Source organism: Grus americana, chromosome 3 (genome assembly GCF_028858705.1).
Source record: "Grus americana isolate bGruAme1 chromosome 3, bGruAme1.mat, whole genome shotgun sequence".
Lineage (NCBI taxonomy): Eukaryota > Metazoa > Chordata > Aves > Gruiformes > Gruidae > Grus > Grus americana.
In genome coordinates, this window is record NC_072854.1 from 14,507,322 (window position 1) to 14,529,067 (window position 21,746).

Sequence of the window (21,746 nt, forward strand, 5' to 3'; positions counted from 1 at the left end):
AACTTTCTTACTAACACTGGGTCAATTACAGACATTTTTAGGTGGTAATGAAATTATACAAATGAAAATTCCTGTAGCATATAAATTTCTATAGTTGAAATTCAGTTGTTGGCAGTAATAATGTCAGTATATTTTAAAGGTACGCTTTTGACTTTTGCTCAGACTGTTCTAAGACTATTACAAAATAATCCTAGTTTGTATTTCTTTGAGTGTTATTCTTCATTCATAGTATGATAAAAACTGCCATACTGCCATCAGAAGCACTTCAGAACCTGGAGTGGAAACCTGTCCCACAACTGAAATTCTCCTCCGCTCTAGCTTGTCATAGCTACTCTGCAGTAAGTGGAGATGAGCAGATTTATACTGGACAGAGACTCTACCCTTGTATAGTTCTGTGCTGCAGAGAGTTATTTTGAATACACACATGCCTTAGTTCAGTTGTGAATTTATACGGGGAGGGGGGTGTGTGGGGTGTGTGTGTATTTCCAAATAAGGATGAAGTAGGAACTTGTACAGAGCGCTCTCTGAATACATGAATCTCCCCCACCAAGCACACTGTAAAAATGAGGTCTGATTTGTCATTTGTGCTTTTGTTACCAAAACGATCGCAAACCTTCTGTTTCAATATGAAAGATTGCAAGCTATATAGGAAAGGTGCAGGAGCCACAGGAGAAAGCACTTAGAGAAAATTGCTTATTGAAATCCCCACAGCTGGTAGTAGTCTAGAATAGGATCATTTGGTCAGTGAGGGTGCAAAGGGGTATAAGGCTAAAAATAGGAGGGAAAAATAGATGATAAAATTGACCTGAGAAAGGCTGTGACTGAATTTGGCTATTAAGAGCACTTGCTCTTATTTTACTACTCTCCTATTAGGTAACTCTGAAAAAACATAGCTGATAAAATGCATCAGTTAGTTCAGCACAGACTTAGATGTCAATTAGGAACTTGGTAACTACAGAAAATTAAACTATGCAGTACATAGAGGGAAAGAGTGCAGGGCTCTACCTATAAATACAGTCAGAAAGAAAGAGAGAGAGTGAGAATCTTGTCTACCAATCCAAAGTGTTCCTGGTAAGTAGGAAAATGTGTCAAGTCTACTAATCAAGGGCCAGGTCGCATCTGCATTTACAGCGTGCGTCCAGAGATGGCTGAAGTCAATGTTAAAGCTTTTAATGACTTTATGTGGCTTTGGAAAATGCCCACAATTTGACGATGCCTAGTGCTTGGAGTAGTCAGAGAACACAGGCACCAGAAGGAAGAGGAGGAGGGCAGGAGAGTGCAAAGCACTTTGTTCGCTGATCCTGTTCTCTGGCTCTTTTCATAAATGATTTTGAGCCAGAAAGTATCAAGAAACAAACATTCTCATACTAATTTCCCACATACTGTTGTGAGGCTTGGTGGATTCGCTGGGAGGGACACATTCATGCCCCACCTCACAGAAAGTCTTTCGTCATCTGCTTAGAAGTGTAACATTTCCCGTGCAGAACAATTTATGTTGTTTTTTCACCCCTTCCACCCTTTCCAAACTTTCATAGAGGTTTGGGTCTTAAAACTAAGATTTTTAGTCCAGAGGCATCTATTAAAGCAGCTCTTGTTCTCAGTCATGTGCTGGGAGCATACTGCATCACCTGGAGGATTTCTGTCAGCATAGTATATATTGTTCCTCCAGATCCTGAAGCAAGACCTCATTTGTAAAGTATGGCTGTTACATTGTCTTCCCTTAGAATATTCTGGGGTTTTTTTCCTGTTTTGTCTTGTCTCTTTGAGCGATTGGGAGGCCCGTATACATGCTGCAGGCTGCTGCTGATTCACCTCCAACTGTGGTGTTCACCACACTGGTAGCTATTACATTGCCACAGAAGGACTTTATAAGCTAGGATTTAGACTCAATTTTTATACAGAGGCGTCTATTATTCCAGCAGCTTTAATCAAGTCTTGCTCAAAATGCATGAGCACTTTCTAAATACATTATTGTGTGTGCAGATGTTGGAGGAGCAGTATACCTTTTGAAAAAGACAAACTAGAAATTATTTCTGTTGAAGTAATTAAGTTTGCAATAAGGTGCCTAAGTACAGTAATATACTTGAAATTGTACAAACTACTTGGATGGTGTGACTCCTGTAGGACTGGTAAAGTATTTCAGGCTTTAGAACTGTGTATTTCTCCATCTATACTGCAAAGGCAGGTTATCAATGGAGAAGGTCATATTTTAAAAGTGAGATTGCTCTCTAAACCCATCTACTCTGTCTTGTTCTTATCATTGCCTAAAGGAAATTATAGCAATTACTTAGCTGGGAAACTAATATTAAAAGAAATATTTATGTTTCCTTTAATAATAAAGAGCAGAAAGAAACAGAGACAGCCGGTATCATCTCTGTAGTATCTTTCTTTTCACCCCCTGAAATCATCAGCACCACAAAGGGTTCTGTCAATCAGGTGTCTGCAACTGTTGTTATAGGTCTGCATTATCTCTGACTGGACTTTGCATTTGTCAGAATTCATAGTCTGTTAATGACACAATCTGACCAAAAATCTTCTGGAACTTTGCAGTTGGACAAAGTGATAAAGTCAGATATTCTGGGAAAAAATATATGTTTTTAGTCATTCACAGCTGAACACTAGAAATTTTCTGTCTCACTAACTTGCAGTGTAGTTCTCCTGAGCCAACAGCAGAACAATTAAATATGCTGATCACTCCTTACTCTGGCAAACAGTTCGGTTGCTGTTGACACATATATTCATATGCCTAAGTAGCTATCAGCAAGAGCAAATTTTTCATATTTGGAGCTTTATTCACAGTTTAAGTTCTTTATTACGCTTAGAGGAAAATATGCCCAACGGATTAACAAAATAGGACTCTATTAAGCTTCAGAATCCCTATGAGAAGACATATGTGCCAGGCCAAGGGAATACATTATTATACCATTAAAAGATGGCACTTTATCTGAGAACAGTTCTTAGATTTGCAAGTATCATTCTTAAGTCATAAATCAGGCGTCCAGATTTTTTTCTGAAAGGCCATTACTTTGCATACCTTAGACTAAAGGAGAACAATGACTAATAAACTGGAAAATACAATAATACTTTGCACTTCAAATTTACACTTTATATCAAAAAGGCATCCTAGTTTTAAGTGGAATTTAAAAAGCAGCATGTGTACACAAGTACTTGGCAATGACTTACTGATACAAGGAAAGTATAATAGCTTCCCTTAAAATCCTTAACATTAATCCTTAATGTTGTTTTTTTGTAAAATAAACAAGATTTGGCTTGGAACATTTGTAATATATTGTATCTCTGCAATTAGTGTCTTGTAACAATCAGATATTAGTTTTGCTGAAAATTTGGCATCTAACTATCCCAAACTTTGGCACATAGCAGATAACAGGAAAGAAGTAAGTTGTTCTGATGATGACTTCAGTACAAGAAACTAATTAAAACAGAATCCATGTTATGTAGCTCAAAACCATCTCTATGGCAAATCAACTGAATCAGTTAATTATTAGTATTATCATAGAGCCTAGAGGCTCAGGAAATCAGGGTCCATTATACTTGGGACTACACAGACACAGGAGACAGACTCTGCCCTGAAGAGCCTTCCAACTAAATAGACAACTCAACGTACGGCTAAGGAAATCAATGCAGTGGAGGAAATGAAGCCCAGAGAGATTGTGTCAGTTGCTCACAGTATCTAGGAAGTTTTTGGAGACATTATGCACAACATCTACACATATTATTTAGAAATATGAAAATATCCATTTGATATAGCAAAATGTAATCCTTAATGAGCATGGCCAGCAGGTCAAGGGAGGTGATTCTGCCCCTCTACTCCGTTCTCGTGAGACTCCACCTGGACTACTGCATCCAGCTCTGGGGGCCCCAGTACAGGAGAGACATGGAGCTGTTGGAGAGAGTCCAGAGGAGGGCCACAAAGCTGATCAGAGGGATGGAGCACCTCTCCTATGTGGACAGGCTGAGAGAGTTGGGATTGTTCAGCCTGGAGAAGAGAAGGCTCCAGGGAGATCTAATTGCAGCTTTCCAGTACCTAAAGGGGGCCTACAGGAAAGATGGTGAGGGACTGTTTATGAGGGAGTGTAGTGACAGGACAAGGGGTAATGGGTTTAAGCTGAAGGAGGGTCGATTTAGATTAGATGTTAGGAAGAAATTCTTCCCTGTGAGGGTGGTGAGGCACTGGAACAGGTTGCCCAGAGAGGTTGTGGAGGCCCCATCCCTGGAAGTGTTCAAGGCCGGGTTGGATGAGGCTTTGGGCAACGTGGTCTAATGGAGGGTGTCCCTGCCTATGGCAGGGGGGTTGGAACTAGATGATCTTTGAGATCCCTTCCAACCCAAACCATTCTATGATTCTATGATTCTATGAATCATTTCAATAACCTTAACTGTCTGCAGGAGCTATCAGGCAATCCATGATGGAGTTACCTCAAGACTATATACTTTAAATCATCAGTATTATGACTTTATGAAGTGTCATATTTTACTTCAGTAAAAGTTGGAACTTTTGACCTTGCAATAAGAACATTCTTTTTGCAGTTATGCTTATCAAATTTGTGCTGCTTTTGGCTGGGATAGAGTTAAATTTCTTCATAGTAGCTAGCATGGGTCTATGTTTTGGATTTGTGCTGAAAACAATATGGATAACACAGGGATGTTTTTGCTACTGCTGAGCAGTGCTTACACAGAGCCAAGGCCTTTTCTGCTCCTCACACCACCCCACCAGTGAGTAGGCTGGGGGTGCACAAGGAGCTGGGAGGGGACACAGCCAGGACAGCTGACTCCAACTGATCAAAGGGATATTCCATACCATATGACATCATGCTCAGCATGTAAAGCTGGTGGAAGAAGGAGGAAGAGGGGGACGTTGGGAGTGATGGCGTTTGTCTTCCCAAGTCACTGTTATGTGTGATGGAGCCCTGCTTTCCTGGAGATGCCTGCTGATGGGCAGTGGTGAATGAATTCCTTGCTGTGCTTGCGTGTGCAGCTTTTGCTTTACCTGCTAAACTGTCTTTATCTCAACCCATGAGTTTCCTCACTTTTACTCTTCTGATTCTCTCCGCCATTCTGCTGCGGGGGGACCAAGCGAGTGGCTGTGTGGTACTTAGTTGCCAGCTGAGGTTAGACAACAACAGATTACAAGTGTAAATATTAATAATAAAAGTTCATAACCAGTCATTACAGAATACGGTTCACATTTTTTTAAGAAAACAAAAAAAATTATAAAAATGCAAAGAATTTACTTCCCTGTTGCAATCCATTACTTTTATCTTCCCAGGAAGTGTACATATGTACAGAGAAAGGTAAGTTGACTACAGGTTTGATTTAACACTACATGTTTTTTCCATATTGATTGGGAACTGATATATGCCTAAGTTGGCTAGTTCTGCCACCAGATATCTCCTTAGGATCTCATTATGAGAGGTCAAGGTACATTAATGGCTTGACAGGTCATTTCAATGTTGCTTAGGAACCAGTGATCCTGACCTACTTGTTTTTAAAGTGGGCGAACAAAGAAACATCCTAATCAGTGGTAAATATGTGCCCACTGCTTGTAAATGGAAAATTTCCTAAAGCTTGAGATAATTCAACAAAATAAGAAGATATAAAGTATGAATTAGAATTTGTACTTCTTTGGGGAGAGTTCATTTAATGCTAAAATTCCATAATCAAGAGAGAGGATGATATAAGATAAAATTTCATTAAGCAAAAGCAGCAATAAGAAATCATAGTATTTTATGAATGGAAGAGAAGGAGATGTGTTCAGCAACATATATAAATTCAAAGTTAAATATTTAATATGTTGATAACGGAAGATAAGTAAACAAAGAAATCCATGGCTAATGGAGGTAATGACAATAAGAAGAATTGTTGATATTTGTTTATTAATTAAAAAAATAATAACATTTTGAGTCCATTAGTAGATGGACATAGGTTGCTAAAAATAAAGCAGAAAAGCTAAAAATGTTCAAGTATTCCCCCCCCCAGTATTTAAGAAATAACAGAATGATTGATTACAACACACAAGCATGATGAAGCACTTTCCAGACCATTAGAAACAGTGGAGGATGTTAAACAATGCCTACTAGGTATAAACATTTTTTAAATCATCACGTTTGGCTAAATTGCAAACAGTATTACTAAATGAGCTAACAGTATTACTAAATGAGCTAACTTTTCTGGCCTACTAACACTCATTTTTATTAAATCTTGAAACACTGGAAAATCCCAAAGGTCAGAAGACTATTAACATTCAAAGAAGGCAAGTAGATAGCTCATTGACCCAAGCTTCATTTGCTGTGACATTATTTGGGGAAAAAAAAATAAAAAAATCCAAAGAAACCTTATGAGTTTTAAAGACACATCTTCATTTTAGGGCGTGGGAAACATCTGAACTAGTTCTGCTGCCTTCTTACAAATGAAGGATTCCCTTTTTTTTTGCTGACCAGTGCAGAACAATTTTGGCTTCTCTAATGATTTCAAAGGACATATAACATAATCTTTTGACTTAGAAAATTTTATGTTAGTCTTCAATATGATCAAACCCAGCCTCTTCTTCAGACCTTTTGAGAGTAAAGGTTTTTCTTATTCTCTTGCAAACCTTGAATACCTATGCATTTTGCATATGGAGCAGAAACTTCTTTAGTACATCTTTCAAAAACATGCCAAGATCAAAATCTCACAAAATCTGGTCCCAGTAAAATTTCAGACATAAGGTTTATTTTAATGCAAGTTAAATTTAATGCCTGAAATGTAAAATGAGGTAAAAATAGCTCATTTCAACAATTCTTATAATGACAAGTAATAGTAAACTAGTCTGTACTCAGCTTCATTCAGATCTGTGGGACTAGTTCCATTTTCATGGTCAGTTTTCTTAGTAACTTTTCATATAGGAACTCATTAATTCTGAAACAGTCAACACAGATCTTACACTAATCCTTATTTAGAAAATTACTGAGCTTCAAAGGTATTGTTACTATCTTGATAAAGGCTCTCCTTTTTAGAATCTCTTTTCTCTAAAACTTTCTGTCTGTTTTTTTGCTAGCCACAGAGTGTCTTCAACCTAAATTTACAGTACCTCCGCAATAACAGTACTCCCTCTTTTCGAAGCAGGGAACTGTCTGCCTTTGTATCCCTGACACAATCAGCTTCCGCTCATATGTTTTCCTCTCATGACCTCAACTAAGATGCAACCAAGTCACAGATTAATGAACTGTGAGCTCCATCAAAGGGATAGTTTAACATACATTCTCTCCAGGGCCTTGCCCATCTGCAGGCAGATTCTCTGTATGCTGCAAGAGTATAATGTCTTTTGTCAACCCCAAGCAATCTGCTTTTCCATCTGTGGTCTCTCTGTATCTTCTTTCTGTTCAAGAGCCTTGGGGAATAACTGATCACTCTTTAAGACTATGCCTTGCATAGGAACAATACATCTCCAGATGCTTGCTAACACTTCAGTTCTTTAACTAGAAGGCTAAACCTTGTGTGCCTACAGTTAGCTCATCCACGGGTTATCATGGCTTTCCATCTGGCCTGCTTTCACACTGTAAGTTCCTCCAGTAACTGTTGAAGAACTTTTTTTTTTTTTTTTCCCCTAATCAGTGCCCCAAAGGCTGTATTGATCAGTTGGCAGTTTAAGAGTGTGATTTCTATATCCTTCAAAGTTGAGCAGTTTTACAAACATGTGCACAGGAGAGAGTTATTATCGTACTGTGTTTGAGCCACCTGTGTTCTTATTAAAAGATATGGTGGTCATCACTCTGCTCTTCAGTATCTTCTATGTCAGCATGCAATTATTCTTTTTCCTTAATGAGCCTTCATCTTTCAAGTTGTTTCATTCTCTTCTATCAATTTTTGACAGTATCTTCATCAGATGTTAGATTTTCAAATAGAACTAATTTCTTCATCAATTTATCTATTAACATTGATAATCCTTTCATCTTTACCCCAGAAAAATCTATTTTTTCTGCATACTAATTCTGACTAGCAAAACAGCAGCCCTTCTTCCTTTTGGATCACTTTCAGGTTGAAGAATCTTAGTAGCTGCCCATATACTCTTGTTATCAAATCATATATAGGTTGGCAGGCATCTCTGGTCGTTATCTGGTCTGACCTCCCTCCCATGCACAACTCTGCAGGTGTGTCTATATTCCTGGTTCAATGCAGCAGCTCAATAGCTGCTGCTTTGCAGTCCAGCATAGCAAGCCAAAGTGCATTTCCAGCGTTAAGAATCTCCAGTAGCAAGAGACATTTCTTGTTCTCCTCTTTTGATGGATCACCTCCCATTCTTTCTTTACAGGTTGTGGTATAGTTGTGTGAGGTGTCATGCAGCATACAGCACTGTGGAGTTGGACAACTGCTTTTATCCCAGCTGTTGTTGGCCAGCATGAGATAGCTCTCCAGGCTGCTCAAGCTATTCTCCAGCATTTTTCCTGGTACTCCTGAAGTGCTGTTTTTCCAGCTGGGCTGTCCCTGTTCTCGACGCCATTAATCAGGATCCAGGAATTTGGGCTCCATTGCTTGGCTGGCAGGTGTAAAAGGGAGGACAGGGAGCTGTGAGACAAGGAATTGATTCTGGACATCTCAACTGACCTCCAGTTTTTTCTGCCTTACTTCCCCTTTTACCTGTTCAGTGAATTTTTGCTTTCATTTTTCATAATCTCCTGAAGTCAGCATGGTCTTTTCTCTCAAATCATAATTCTTAAGAAAGGGTAGTTCTTTATAACATGCCACATCTTTCTGTACTTATATACAAAAGTCCTTACGTGTCTGGGTGACATGCAGCAAGGCAAATAAACTCTGGCATTAGCATGATATAGAACTGGCTGCAGTAAATAATTTTGTTTTTTCTTTGTTCTCCTATTTTCCTTGTTTCCTTTGTGCCATTGTCACCTGCTGAACAGCAGTAGTAAATTATTAACTTCTACTGTTTCATAACAGCACAGCTAATTTTTTCATGGGGAACCCTGTGTTGCAGCAGTTACTGACAGTTACTGATGTATATTGTTTGCATGGTCTAATGTTACAGCAATTCAATGTGAGATACATCAGACCTACCTAACGTAGCAGGCAAAGCAGCTGTTACCAGCTATTTTCTGTTTATTGTGACAAAGATTAATAAAATAAATGAAAAGATACTTAAAACTGAGACAACTCCAATGGCTGTTTCAGTGGGACAGTTTTATTACTGTAAGCTGATTTCAGTTAACTCAGATTGCCTCCCACCGTCAGCTTTGTCTCTAGACATCTTGAAATGAGCAGACTGTGCTGAGAAAGGGAAAGGTCTGTGTGGGATAAAAGCAGCGCTTGCAGGCTGATGCCAAGTTAGAGAGTCAGTAATATGTCAACCAATCATTCCACCTTTGCTAGAAGAAACAAAGTCAAGAGAAACAACTGTTAAAATCAAACTAATTATTTCTAAGTTTGCAAAAAGAATACAAGAAGAGTTTATTATATTGTTTTTCCTGTAACTCAGCACCCACACAGAAGCACTTAATACAAAATCCTCATAATCATGAATGTGTGGTAGTTTAGCAGTACCTACCTAATGCTCAAATAATTCTAGTTTTCAAATAAAAACTAAGTCTCAAAAAACGTTTGGATTAGCGGTGTTAATCTTTGAGCATGGTGGGATGTTCTTGTCGGACAACCTCTTCATCTTATTTTAAAATTACTGATGATCAGATTATCAGCATCACGTACCAAGGGCTAGTAAAAACCTGGATGGATTTGTATTTGGTCCTGAAAAAGACTTCCTGTTTGAGACCATATGCAATGCAGTATTTAGTGTATAGTGACTCCTAGGGGCTGCCCAGAAAAGCAAATGTTTTGAGGTCTTGATTCAATGTTTTTCCCTAAAAGGAAATAAATTTCTAATTTTGGAAAGGATGATTAAAACTTATAGGAAAGCACTGAATCCCATCACCTGGGAGATTACAAGTAGCAAAATGCAAGACACCACTCAGTATTTTCACATTCTTTAGGATGGTAAGCAATATTTAATTCACTTTTTGTCTGGTCAATTAATATAGCGCTTTCAACCATGGCTTCACCATGAAGAAAATATAATCTAGATTCATCAAATAGAAATATGAGATATGGCTCTAGCCAAATACCAAGATACATTATTTAAAACTCTAGTGAACTGCTTGCAGACATTATCAGGGCAATTTTAAACATTAATAAGTCAGTTTCAGTAAACAGGGAGATAAACCAAAATCACAGTGGTTGTCTTGGGGATTTGGGGGGTTTTTCTTTTTCTCTTCAGTTCTTTATACATGCATCTTTCTTTTCTCTCTGACAGAGAAGAAGAATGGTTTACACTTAGATAAAAGATATAGATCGAGATTTTGTTCCCTGCTATAACACTGTCTACTCAGAGTAACACCATAACATGCGTTTCCTCTCACGTCTTTTTCACAATGACTTTAGAGAAATTCCAGATTAACACTCACAGGAAAATAAACCTATTTATTATATGTAGCTGCATTTTACTTGTTATTATGATGAGATATCTGCAGTCTGGTTGACTTTTTTTAGGACAGGATTGATAAGATTAGGAAAGTACTCTGTTGAGAATAGGACAGGATAGAGACATATTCTTCATCATAATTATCACATCTTCAGAAAGGAAGAAGGAAATCCAGTTCAACTATAACATGTAGGACTGCTGCAAGAATCATGGGGAACTCTCTGACCTGTTGGATGCAGGAGGTTAAACTCAAGGGTCCTGGCTTTTATTCTGAGATATATCAAAGGTCAGTGACTGCTATGAGTTGGCAAATAAGTAGAGGCAGGAATCAAAATCCACAGAAGCATGATCAGTGAAAGAATAGAGACTACGACAGTAGTGAAAGAAATTGCTGATGTGACAGATGAAGGCACAAAGAGCTGCATGACCACATAGCTGTTGTCATGCCACAAAACATGGAAATGTAGGTGGGGTGGGTTGACCCTGGCTGGACACCAAGTGCCTACCAAAGCCACGCTATCACTCTCCTCCTCAGCTGCACAGGGGAGAGAAAATATAATGAAAGGCTCCTGGGTCTAGATAAGGACAGGGAGAGATCACTCACCAGTTACTGTCATGGGCAAAACAGACTCAACTTAGGGAAATTAGTTTAATCTGTTATTAATCAAATTCAAGTAGGGTAATGAGAAATAAACCCAAATCTTTAAAACACCTTCCCCCTCACCCCTCCCTTCTTCCCGGGCTCAATTTCACTCCCGGTTTCTCCACCTCCTCCCCGCAAGGAGCGCAGGGGGACAAGGAATGGGGGTTGTGGTCAGTTCATCACACGGTGTCTCTGCTGCTCCTTCCTCCTCAGAGGGAGGGCTCCTCACACTCCTCCCCTGCTCCAGCGTGGGGTCCCTCCCATGGGAGACAGTCCTCTACAAATTTCTCCACTGTGAGTCCTTCCTGTGGGCTGCAGTTCTTCATGAACTACTCCAGCGTGGGTTCCTTCCACGGAGTGCAGACCTTCAGGAACAGACTGCTCCAGTGTGGGTCCTTCCCATGGGGTCACAAGTCCTGCCAGCAAACCTGCTCCAGCATGGGCTCTTGTCTCCACGGGGCCACAGATCCTGCCAGGAGCTCTCTCCAGTGTGGGCTTCCCATGGGGTCACAGCCTCCTTGGGGTACTTCCACCTGCTCCAGCGTGGGGTTCTCCACGGGCTGCAGGTGGAGATCTGCTCCACCATGGATCTCCATGGGCTGCAGGAGGACAGCCTGCCTCACCATGGTCTTCTCCATGGGCTGCAGGGGAATCTCTGCTCCGGTGCCTGGAGCACCTCCTGCCCCTCGTTCTTCACTGATCTGGGTGTCTGCAGAGTTGCCCTCTCACATATTCTCACACTCTCTCTCTGGCTGCAATTACTCAGTTTTTGTGGGTTTTTTTCCCCTTCTTAATAATGTTATCCCTATGGCAGGTCCATCTTGGAGCCACCTGGCACTGCCATTGTCGGACATAGGGGAAGCTTCTGGCACCTTCTTACAGAAGCCACCCCTGTAGCCCCCTGCTACCAAAACCTTGCCATGCAAACCCAATACAGTAGGTTTTCCCATTTGTACATGTCAATGGTAATGCTAGACACACAGTGTTCTTAACACTGTCCCTCATTTTTCCTCTGCTGTCCATAGATCTACTTTTAACAGAAGGAATTGCTTCTTACCCCTACAGTAATGAAATCCAACTGTCATCTTGTAAATCCATTTACTTACTCAGATTATTTTCCCTCTAATCCAGCTGAGCTAATTCTTACAACTAAAGTCTGCAAAAGGGTGACTAATTGTGCTTAGTGCTTTCATGGTGTTTGTCTTGTTCAAAACATTAAACAAATGTTAATTAATTAACAAATATGCAGAGCTTCAAATCTGCAAATCAGTCATCAAGGCTGTGATTAAGAGTTTATTAATTAAGGTTTCATCGTTTGGATTTTATCACAAGTTTTAGTCTAAATGAATTCATTCATTTTTTGAAGGAGAATTGCAAATGAAATCATAAAGAAACAGGAAATTGTTTCAGAATATTATAAAGACAAGTGAAATAATATAATCTAAAACTGTTGAAAGTCCTACTATATCTGGTTGTTCTGTTTCTCTAGCTGATGGCTCCTTCCATGCTCCTTCACAGTACAATAATGCAAGCAATAAATACTGTTGCATGTACACCTCACATCTGTTGCATTTATCCCTACAAGATCTTTTTGAACTGAAGAAATGTCAGTTCTTCACCTGTAAAAAGACACTGAGGAATACAGAAAGTAAAAATGCAAAGCTTCTCACTTAATTATAAAGGTTCACTCTTCCATCTAAGAACAAATTCCATGTCATTAAAGATAGGCTTTCACTGTATATCTAAAGTACAGTCTGTAATTCATGGCCAGTTTTTACAATAGGTTGATGAACATTTCTGCATTGTAGAGGCAGGATGATTCCTTTTCCATGGGTGTAGACAGCCTGGATCTTTGAGGCAAGTGAAGCGTGCTCAATGCAAATTCCTGCCCTCGGAAGTACAGATCATTCTCAAGATACGTAAGTATGATTTAATGGAGACTTCGGGTAACAGAGACTTCTGGTAACTGAGTCTTGGATGACATTCTGCAAGAGTGAGTGTTAGGAGTCTTTCCAGTTTCAATTGTCTTCTCCCATCTTCCTCTTCTCCCATCTTCCTCTCTTATTTTGGCCCATCAGGTGCATGAGAACATTTCTGCTGGCTCAGGCATGCTTTTTTTTTTTTTTTTTAATGACAGAATAAGAATTTAGAACTTCCACTTTGGCCTTGAAAATCACAGATATGATGTTTTCTAGTGTATGTAGGAGTGTTAAAAAAAAAAAAAAAAGTCATTTTTGGCTAGTTTAGGTGTAATCTTGGGAGAAGTGGTTTGCCAGGCAACATGTCCATGTCCAGTCTTTCACAAAACAAAAATGTGTGATTCTATCTTAGGAGTCTGATTTAGGCTACTCCTTCCAGTCTGAAGGAATTTTCATAGGCAGGAAGTGGACATGTACCTGTAAGGTACTGTTGCAATAGAGCGCTCAAATAGGTTTTGCTGCAGGAAAGCATCTCTGCACAGAATAAACCAAAAGGCCCCCAAGCTACGTCAGATACAGGAGCCACTAAGATCCTTGTCAAGTATGATCTAAGATTAAGTTTTGCTATTTTATGCTTTATTTTGGTGGCATTGCTTCCAGCTTTGTAATCAAGAGCATAACTGTATGCTGGAAGAAAATGTATGAACTTATTTTAAGCTATAGGGCTTAAAGTGGACTCAAGTAATTTTGACAGGCACCAAGATTATTCCTCTTCTAGATACAGAAAATAAATCATAGAATCATAGAATCACAGAATGGTTTGGGTTGGACGGGGTCTTTAAAGATCATCTAGTCCACCACCCCCTGCTATGAGCAGGGACATCTTTCACTAGATTGGGTTGCTCAAAGCCCTGTTCACTATAACTTTGAACAGTTCCAAGGATGGGGCATCCATAAATAAACAACCTTTGCAAAACTATCTATTGCAATATTTACATAGACAGACTAGAGGAATTCAGATGCACTTCTTAGTAAGCTGTAATAGCTGGAGCAGGGGGAATATTATCAAGTGCCAGGTGAAAGAGAATTTGTCATCTGGAATGGGTAAAGAAAGCTGTTAGGAAAAGCTCACAGCCAGAGGAACAATTCTTGGCAAAGTAATCCAACCGAAGATCCAACTATGCTTAATATATTATAAACTTAAAATTAATAAAATGATCATATAAAACACAGTAATGAACACATTATCAAGACAGCCATGTTACAGGTCTATCTCAAAAGAGCAAGAGATATCCCCGAGTGATATCAGTATATTTTCATTTATTTGAATGTCACTGGATTATCATGAAGGCTTAAAAGTGGCAGAACAGTTGTTAAGAAGTTCTTCCATTAGCTTGCTACTCTCCCAGTTGTTGGTTAGCATTTATTTCCAAGATACATACAATTACCTCCTTGGTCTGGAGGATGAATTGCTGCTTATATTTGGTTTTCCTTCCTATTCTGGAAATGTCAAAATCATTCTTGTTGCTTATTATTATTGTAATAAGAAGTAAGTACTGCAGCAGAAATGGGAAGTTGCTTTTTGCCCCTGTGAAATGTGACTCACATTTCTAAATATACTTTAATCTGTTGTTGTTCCCTCGTGAATAAATAGTAGCTCTAAGTCCTATTAAAATACTGTTCTATCTAATCATGTGATGGGTAACATAATCTTGGTAACTGTGTTCTTCCTCAAAAGTGTCAGACACCTTCATCTCCCACTCATTGTGACAGGATTTACAAACATGCAGCATTTCCTCAAAAAGACCCATACTGAATCCTGCCAAAAAAACCCCCTGTCCAGACCAACTCCATGAAACCTTAGTAATGAGCCAATGCCAAATTGCTTCAAGATTTCATTCAAACCCTTACTGAGCTCACTAGTTTAACCTGGAGGAGTGCAAAACAAGCTGTTTCAGGAGATTTATGGAGTTTCTTGCTTCCAGTTGAATGAGAGGAAGTGGATTTTTTTTTTCTAGATATGACAAAATTTGTACTTGCAGTTCTTAATAGAATCTGAATTCTCCTAACAAAGTGTAAACAAAAATCAAGCCAAATTTATTGAATTTCATACTTAATCCCTACAACCAATAGATTTCACAACAATTTCTCATATAACATGGTCACAGATTTTTCTTCTGTGTTTGAGAACACCAGGCAGATTATGTAATTTTGTCATCTCAAAATCACAGGACATATAATTATAAACAAATCAGGATTAGAGCTGGGTAAGGTCATGACTCCCAGAATTCCACAAATGGAATTCATCAAAACAGAAGACGTAGAAATGGACTGCATTTCCTGAAGCATGTATGTTTCACCTAAGCAAAAGTTTTATAAGCTTAAATGCTTTTACATCCATGAGGCAGAGAACTAGAAACTCAGAGCCAGATGTCCACAAGGCACGTCACCATGTATGATATAGATATTTTTGAAGATGATAGCCTGGAAGAATTATTTCAGACCCTGGTTACTAAGCAGAGAAAAACAATAAAATTGCATGCAAAGCATATTTTTACTTCTTTTTTGCGTTCCTCCACCCACTCCTCCAATCTCAAGTACATTATTAAAGATTTAAGTAAAAAAAAAATAAGTTCTGAAAACAAAAGAATATGCAGTAAGTGATATTCTCCTCCAAATAAACTTTCCCCCCCCAAACTTCACTAGTTCAGAGAAATCATATTTTGATGCTATATGAAGACAACTTACTCTCACAAACTTTATTTGTGGGGTTTTTTTTGAGCTTTATACCTAATTCTGCTTTGTCAAAAAGACTTCTGCAGCTTGTTAAGGTAAATAATCTGTAATGCGTGTACCAGTCTTACCCAATATTGCCCTAGCAGACCAGCCCTCTATAGTGAGTTCCTTGGGGTAAACATCGTATGGAGGAGTTGGCGGTATTGGGCAAGCCACACCTGTTCTACTGGGCCTTGTACTCGCGGTTTGAGAAGCCTTAACTACTCTTAGCATGAGGAGCTGCCATACAGCCGCGCTCCCAGCAGGCAGCACTGTAGAGGAGGTGCTGGCATGCCCCAGGCTGGTCAGTGCTGCGCTCTGGTGGCCATCATCCCTCCCTGTCAGGAGCAGATCGTTTTGTTTGCTACACGCGGTAAAAAGCATCCCAGTATGAGAGGGAGACTGAATCTCTCTGCAGGTGGGATCTGCCCAGCGAGCTGTGGGAATTCACCTGCGGTCACTCCAATGCTGCACAAAAGTGGGGTTCCCAGCATCCGAAGGGATGTAAGTTTTACTTACTAATTATATTTCCTCTTCCTATTTCTATCTTATCGTTAAAGCAATCCTATTGCACTATTTGCTGTTGTGCCTTTCTGACTGAGATCAGAAAGAACCCTGCACCCTCCATCCCCCCCAGTGCAGAGCATCCTCTCAGTCTTCCCGTTGCTTTCCATGATGCAGATAACCACAGCATAGATGGCAAAGTGGCAAACGTGAATCACTGCAGCTCACAACAGTCAGTAATTTACATGTAGCCAGACAAGCTAAAGACAGACAGGTATAACTACATCCCCTATTGGTACAAACTGGCAGAGTTTCACTCAGCTTATCCTTTCTAGGGATTCTGATTATGAATATTTGAACCTACAGGATATCTTCAAACCTGGTCTAGTAAATCTTTCCTGCTTTTCATCCCATGTTCTCCATTCTTCTATCTCTTTTTCTCAAAGCTGAAATTTTGCAGTGGCCAAGCATTGGTTTTATGGCAAAAATGTCTTATGCTCAAAAGCAGAAGAAATGATTTATTAATATCAGTTGTACTTTCTTTCATGTATTGATGCTATAAGGAAATGTTACATTGTTAAACTCTAACTATTTTCATTAAAATATTGTCATTATTTGGAGAGCTGTATGAATGGAAATTATTGACCTTAATTCATTTCAGACAAGTCAGTATTATAAAAGCCAGTATCATGGTTGACAGTAATTAATACTTACTTTTGCTGTTTTCCCAGAGAGTCAACATAATGAATGACTGTGCCTACCATTTCCTATTTTATAAATTGTACTTCACTTACCTCTAAAAAGAACAATATAAGATTGCGAAGATATAAATGTGCACTCTAAAAAAAAAGTAATAAGTACAAACAAGTTGAGGTTATCATCCTAAAAATCTTAAAATCTGTTTAAGTAAACAAGAAAAAAGCAAAGTGCCCCAAGGTCCATATTTTGATAGTTTGACATAAAAAGAAGTGTTCCTCCCAAGAAGTGTTCCCTTCTAGAATAGGATTAAATTAGCCTTTCAGTTCAGTGAACCTTTGCCTCTACAGAGAACGTCAAGTCTCCAGACCAACCACTCCAGCATCTTTCATTAAAGTCATTGAAGCCAACAGTGGGGAGGGCCGAGGGTTCCTATATATTCGCAAGCCTCAGAAATTCCATAGCTAATTGAGTTGTTCAGTTCTTCCTGCCTGTTCTCTAAAACACACCTTTCACAGAAGAACTAACTACGCTAGTCTAACATGAACATTTCACTTCAGTCCAATTATTTCTTGCACAAAGAACTGTGATTTCATAATAGCAAACTAGTGTAGAAGAGTATATTGGAAAGCCCTTATTATATACCATGTATCAAGATTAATTATTGCACTTAGCCTAGAGCACATCAGGTTAGTCTCTGTTATCATTTAATTATCTTCCTAGTTATCTTTTAATTATCCTGTTTCCCTACTACTGCTAATATATGTAGCTACTATCCTGCATCTTTTTCCTTTATACAGGAGAACACTCATTGTATTCGAACTGCAGCACAGCTTGTGCCAATGTTTTGTAAATGTTACCTACATTAGAAAAGCTTTTCTTTAAAACCACAGATTTCATCATGGTAGAATACCATGAGCACAGTAACTGATCAGAGTAAATAGAGCATTTAATTATTTTGTGAGAATTCTTATAATCTGAAATGTTACACTGATAATTGCTTTCCCTTTCATATATATCTTTGCATGCATTAGGCAGCATATTGGTATGTGAAGCAGTGAGGACTGACCTTTCATTGTCCACTCATTCTCTCCCTAGTGAATAAAAGATCTTATGAAATAGCTTCAGAGCAACTCACACATGCTTTGGGTTGTTATCGAGAAGGATGTTTTGCCTTAGCACCTTTTCATTTTTTTTCAACAAGAACATTAACAGGCAACAAAGCAAAAAAGTCTAATTTCATAGCAAACTGCAAGAGATGTTTGCTTGGGCAGTGCATGTTAAATTTTACTATCCTCTGCTACAGAAGGTGGATAAATTAGCAGAAAGAGGGGAAAGCTGGATAATGTTACAAATGTTTAAACATTGGTGACTATTCAGTGTGAGTTATGCTAAAATACCAATTGCCAGGAAACCGAATGTCATGCTCCATTGGACAACCTGATAATGGAGACAGTGTAGTGAATTGTCTGCTTATTGTTAATTTAACAAGAATAGTATGCTTCACATAACAAAGGGAATAAAATTAAAACAAACAAACAAACAAACAAAACAACAACAATCAAACAAACAAAAGAGGTACTTCTCCCAGAAAGCTTGTTTAAGGCTCAGCTGGAGATAGGAGCTTTGCTGAAGGTACATGTGCACAAAATGTGCTAGTCCGATAAATGGTAACTGTCATCAGTCTGTCAAATATCAACAATTAAATATCAACTATCAACAATAACCTGATTACTAGCCCCAGATTCAACTGTCAACATCTTGTACCAAACCTAAGACATTTAAGGAGACCTGAGACTGAAAGGACTCAAGAAGGCATTGAAGAAGGGCTGCTGTATTTCTGTTTTCCCAGATATCTACTATTTGTATGTTTGTCAAGCACATCAAATATCACACAGAAAAAAAGAGAAATTTGTTCATTTGTCCAGAGTTTCTGGATGTTTGGTACCTTGCTGAGAACAGAAGTACTAGTGCCAGCAAGGTAGCTACATAAACTCCCAGATGGCCATGCTGATGCCTGTCACACACGTAAACACAAACTGCTTCATTGAGTATTCACATAGCGTACAGAAGAGGCAGCATGATTTCCTCCTTTTCTTGACTTAGAAAAGTGATTTGAACTCAAGTCTTCTTACCAAAAAGTGCCGGGAGTGCTAAAGCATAGCTTATCATGGGCAGTGTCACCACCTGGCCGGTTAAAGCAATGCTGGTCTGCTTGAAAAAATTAAATATTCATTTTGGTTACAGATCAGCCCTATGAACAGCCCTTCTTCCTCTCCCTCTCACTGCCTTTGAGTATTTAATTACTTGTTTAGCACAGAACATCTTCAGAGCAGCTCGTGATCCAGGAACCACTGCTGGAAGAGGACACCTTTCCCCACTACCTGCGGAGAGAGCCTGGAGCAACCAGCTTTGGCCTCAGGGCCATGTGTCCTCTACCCCTACTTGGCTCTGTGATACTGAGCCTAACACGCTGGAGTCTATATGCCGGCACGCCGAGCTAATTTCACACTCCTCCCCGAGAAAGATTTTTCCTCTTTTTTGTGCACAGCCCCCCAGAGCTCTGCAGGGAAAGGAGATCATGTAACCTTTTGCTTTGAAAAGGGGAAGATCCTGCTAAAGGGTATACTGCACAGTATTAAAAAGAGAAAACTCTACTTACCAGAGACATTGGTTTGGGTAGCACTTGACATCAAAACGCGAGTAGAAAATTGTAGTTCAGAATGTTTCCACTTGTCCCTCTAATAATAATTGCATGTGAAATTGTGTGCTGCAGAGGCACTGCTTTTTGTCAATTAGTATAAGATGAAAATGCTTGTTGAATACAATTCTGCATGGATCTATGCTAATTTCATGGTATGTTCCCAGATTATATCCTTCGGTTTGACAGATTTTTTGAAATGTTATATGGCAATATCTGATTTATTTAGTTAGAGATGCTGCCTAATGAGAAAAGTAATCAGTCCCACTAGCCTTTGCTTTCAAATATCAGTTCCCATTAGAGACATTTCTGCAAACCCTTACTGCTCTTCAGTCTATTAAGTGGAGATTTTCTGACTGAGAAAACTTTCCAAATCCACACATCATAATTTAACTGAAATATAGTTACTTTCCCCAATGTATATATTTCCATTTCTACATTTTGCTAATAGCTTCTTTTTGCTGTTAAGATTTAAGCAAAGTTTTTCTCTCCCACTAGCCAATTATTCTCATTTGGTTGATGCGGCAGTGGAAGTACAATTAATCCACAGTCTGTGATGATACAGCCATTGCCATGACAATACCTTGTCACACTTGTTTTATGGAATGAGCTGTTGAGCTTTTGTTGTAAGCCAGAAAATTCTTCGGTAATATTTAACACTTTTAAGTTTAACATACATTTACAGATATTAAATAACAAATCATTACAGCAGTCATGACTGATAGACTGGTATTATGTTCCTTATACAATAAACAAGTGCTATAGTATGTTTTCCAGTACCATCTTTCAGTCAGCTGGAGAACCATATAAAAATCTAGACTCCTCCCTCCTAAATTTATTTTAAAAACATTATTTTCCTCATTCTTTCACTACTTGCACAATATTTATAAATGTAAACCAATTGGTAGCTTAGTCTAATATTACAAGAACAAATTACTGTGCTATTTTTCAAAGAAAGCGGAAGCAAAAGGACTACTTTTACTATTACTACTACTATTACTACTACTATTACTACTACTACTGTGATTTAAATTCTAGATACTGTACTTTACCAAAGGTGAGAATTAGCTACAAAAAAGAAAATACCAAAGCTCATAATGCTTAAATCTCAGAGCAGCTGCAAATTAAGAAATTTGAACATGGCTGCTTTTATATGAAGAGAAAATGTAAAAAACCCTAGAGCAAAATGTATGATCTTAGCTAGGTGCTTCACAAAGTCCAGATTACTAATTATTACCTACCTACTGATAATTGCAATGAATCTATTGTATAACAATAAACTTTTTAGTATGGCCTATTTGTAGAAGTTATACCATTATATGAAATGTTATATAGTTTTAAGAAAGTTTCTTCTCAGTTCCTTAATGGAATACGTAACATCTCCCAAAAATAGATTATTTATTTATCTGACATTTTTTAATAAACTTTTGTAAATAATCTGAAGTGTTGTTTCTTTTACACAAAGTTGTGTAGCAGCTCACAAATTTCATTACCGTTGCTTTATAAAATGTCAAAAGGACCGAATGCACTGAACCTGTTACAATGTACATGACATACCTAGTGTTATTAATGACAAGTTCCTGTAATAAAATGAGACCATTTATCTTTATTCAAATCAGATCTGCATGCCCAGATTCAAGAGATAAACTGGCTTCCTAAATGTAATCTTGTATACCAAATCATTAAATTTCATGTTAAAGACAAAATTCAGAAAACAATATTGTGTAAAAAAGCTATATTAAAAGAACAATAAAAAGCAGGAGATGAACACATGAAACAGTTTCTTCTAGAGACCCTCCAGCATGTGCACTCTGTGGACAGGTAAACCCAATCCACAGGGGCTTTGGTCTGAGAATTTCAGCTGCTTATTCTGCAGGAGGTTTACTCTCCCTTTCCCTTTAGAAGTAAAGCACAGAGGAAATTGAATTTTCAGAAACTCGGCCTCTTGGCTAGCCATGAGCATCATAGAGTCTCTGGACTCCTACTATGATGATTACCTAATCATCCAAGGAAAGAGCTATCTATCCT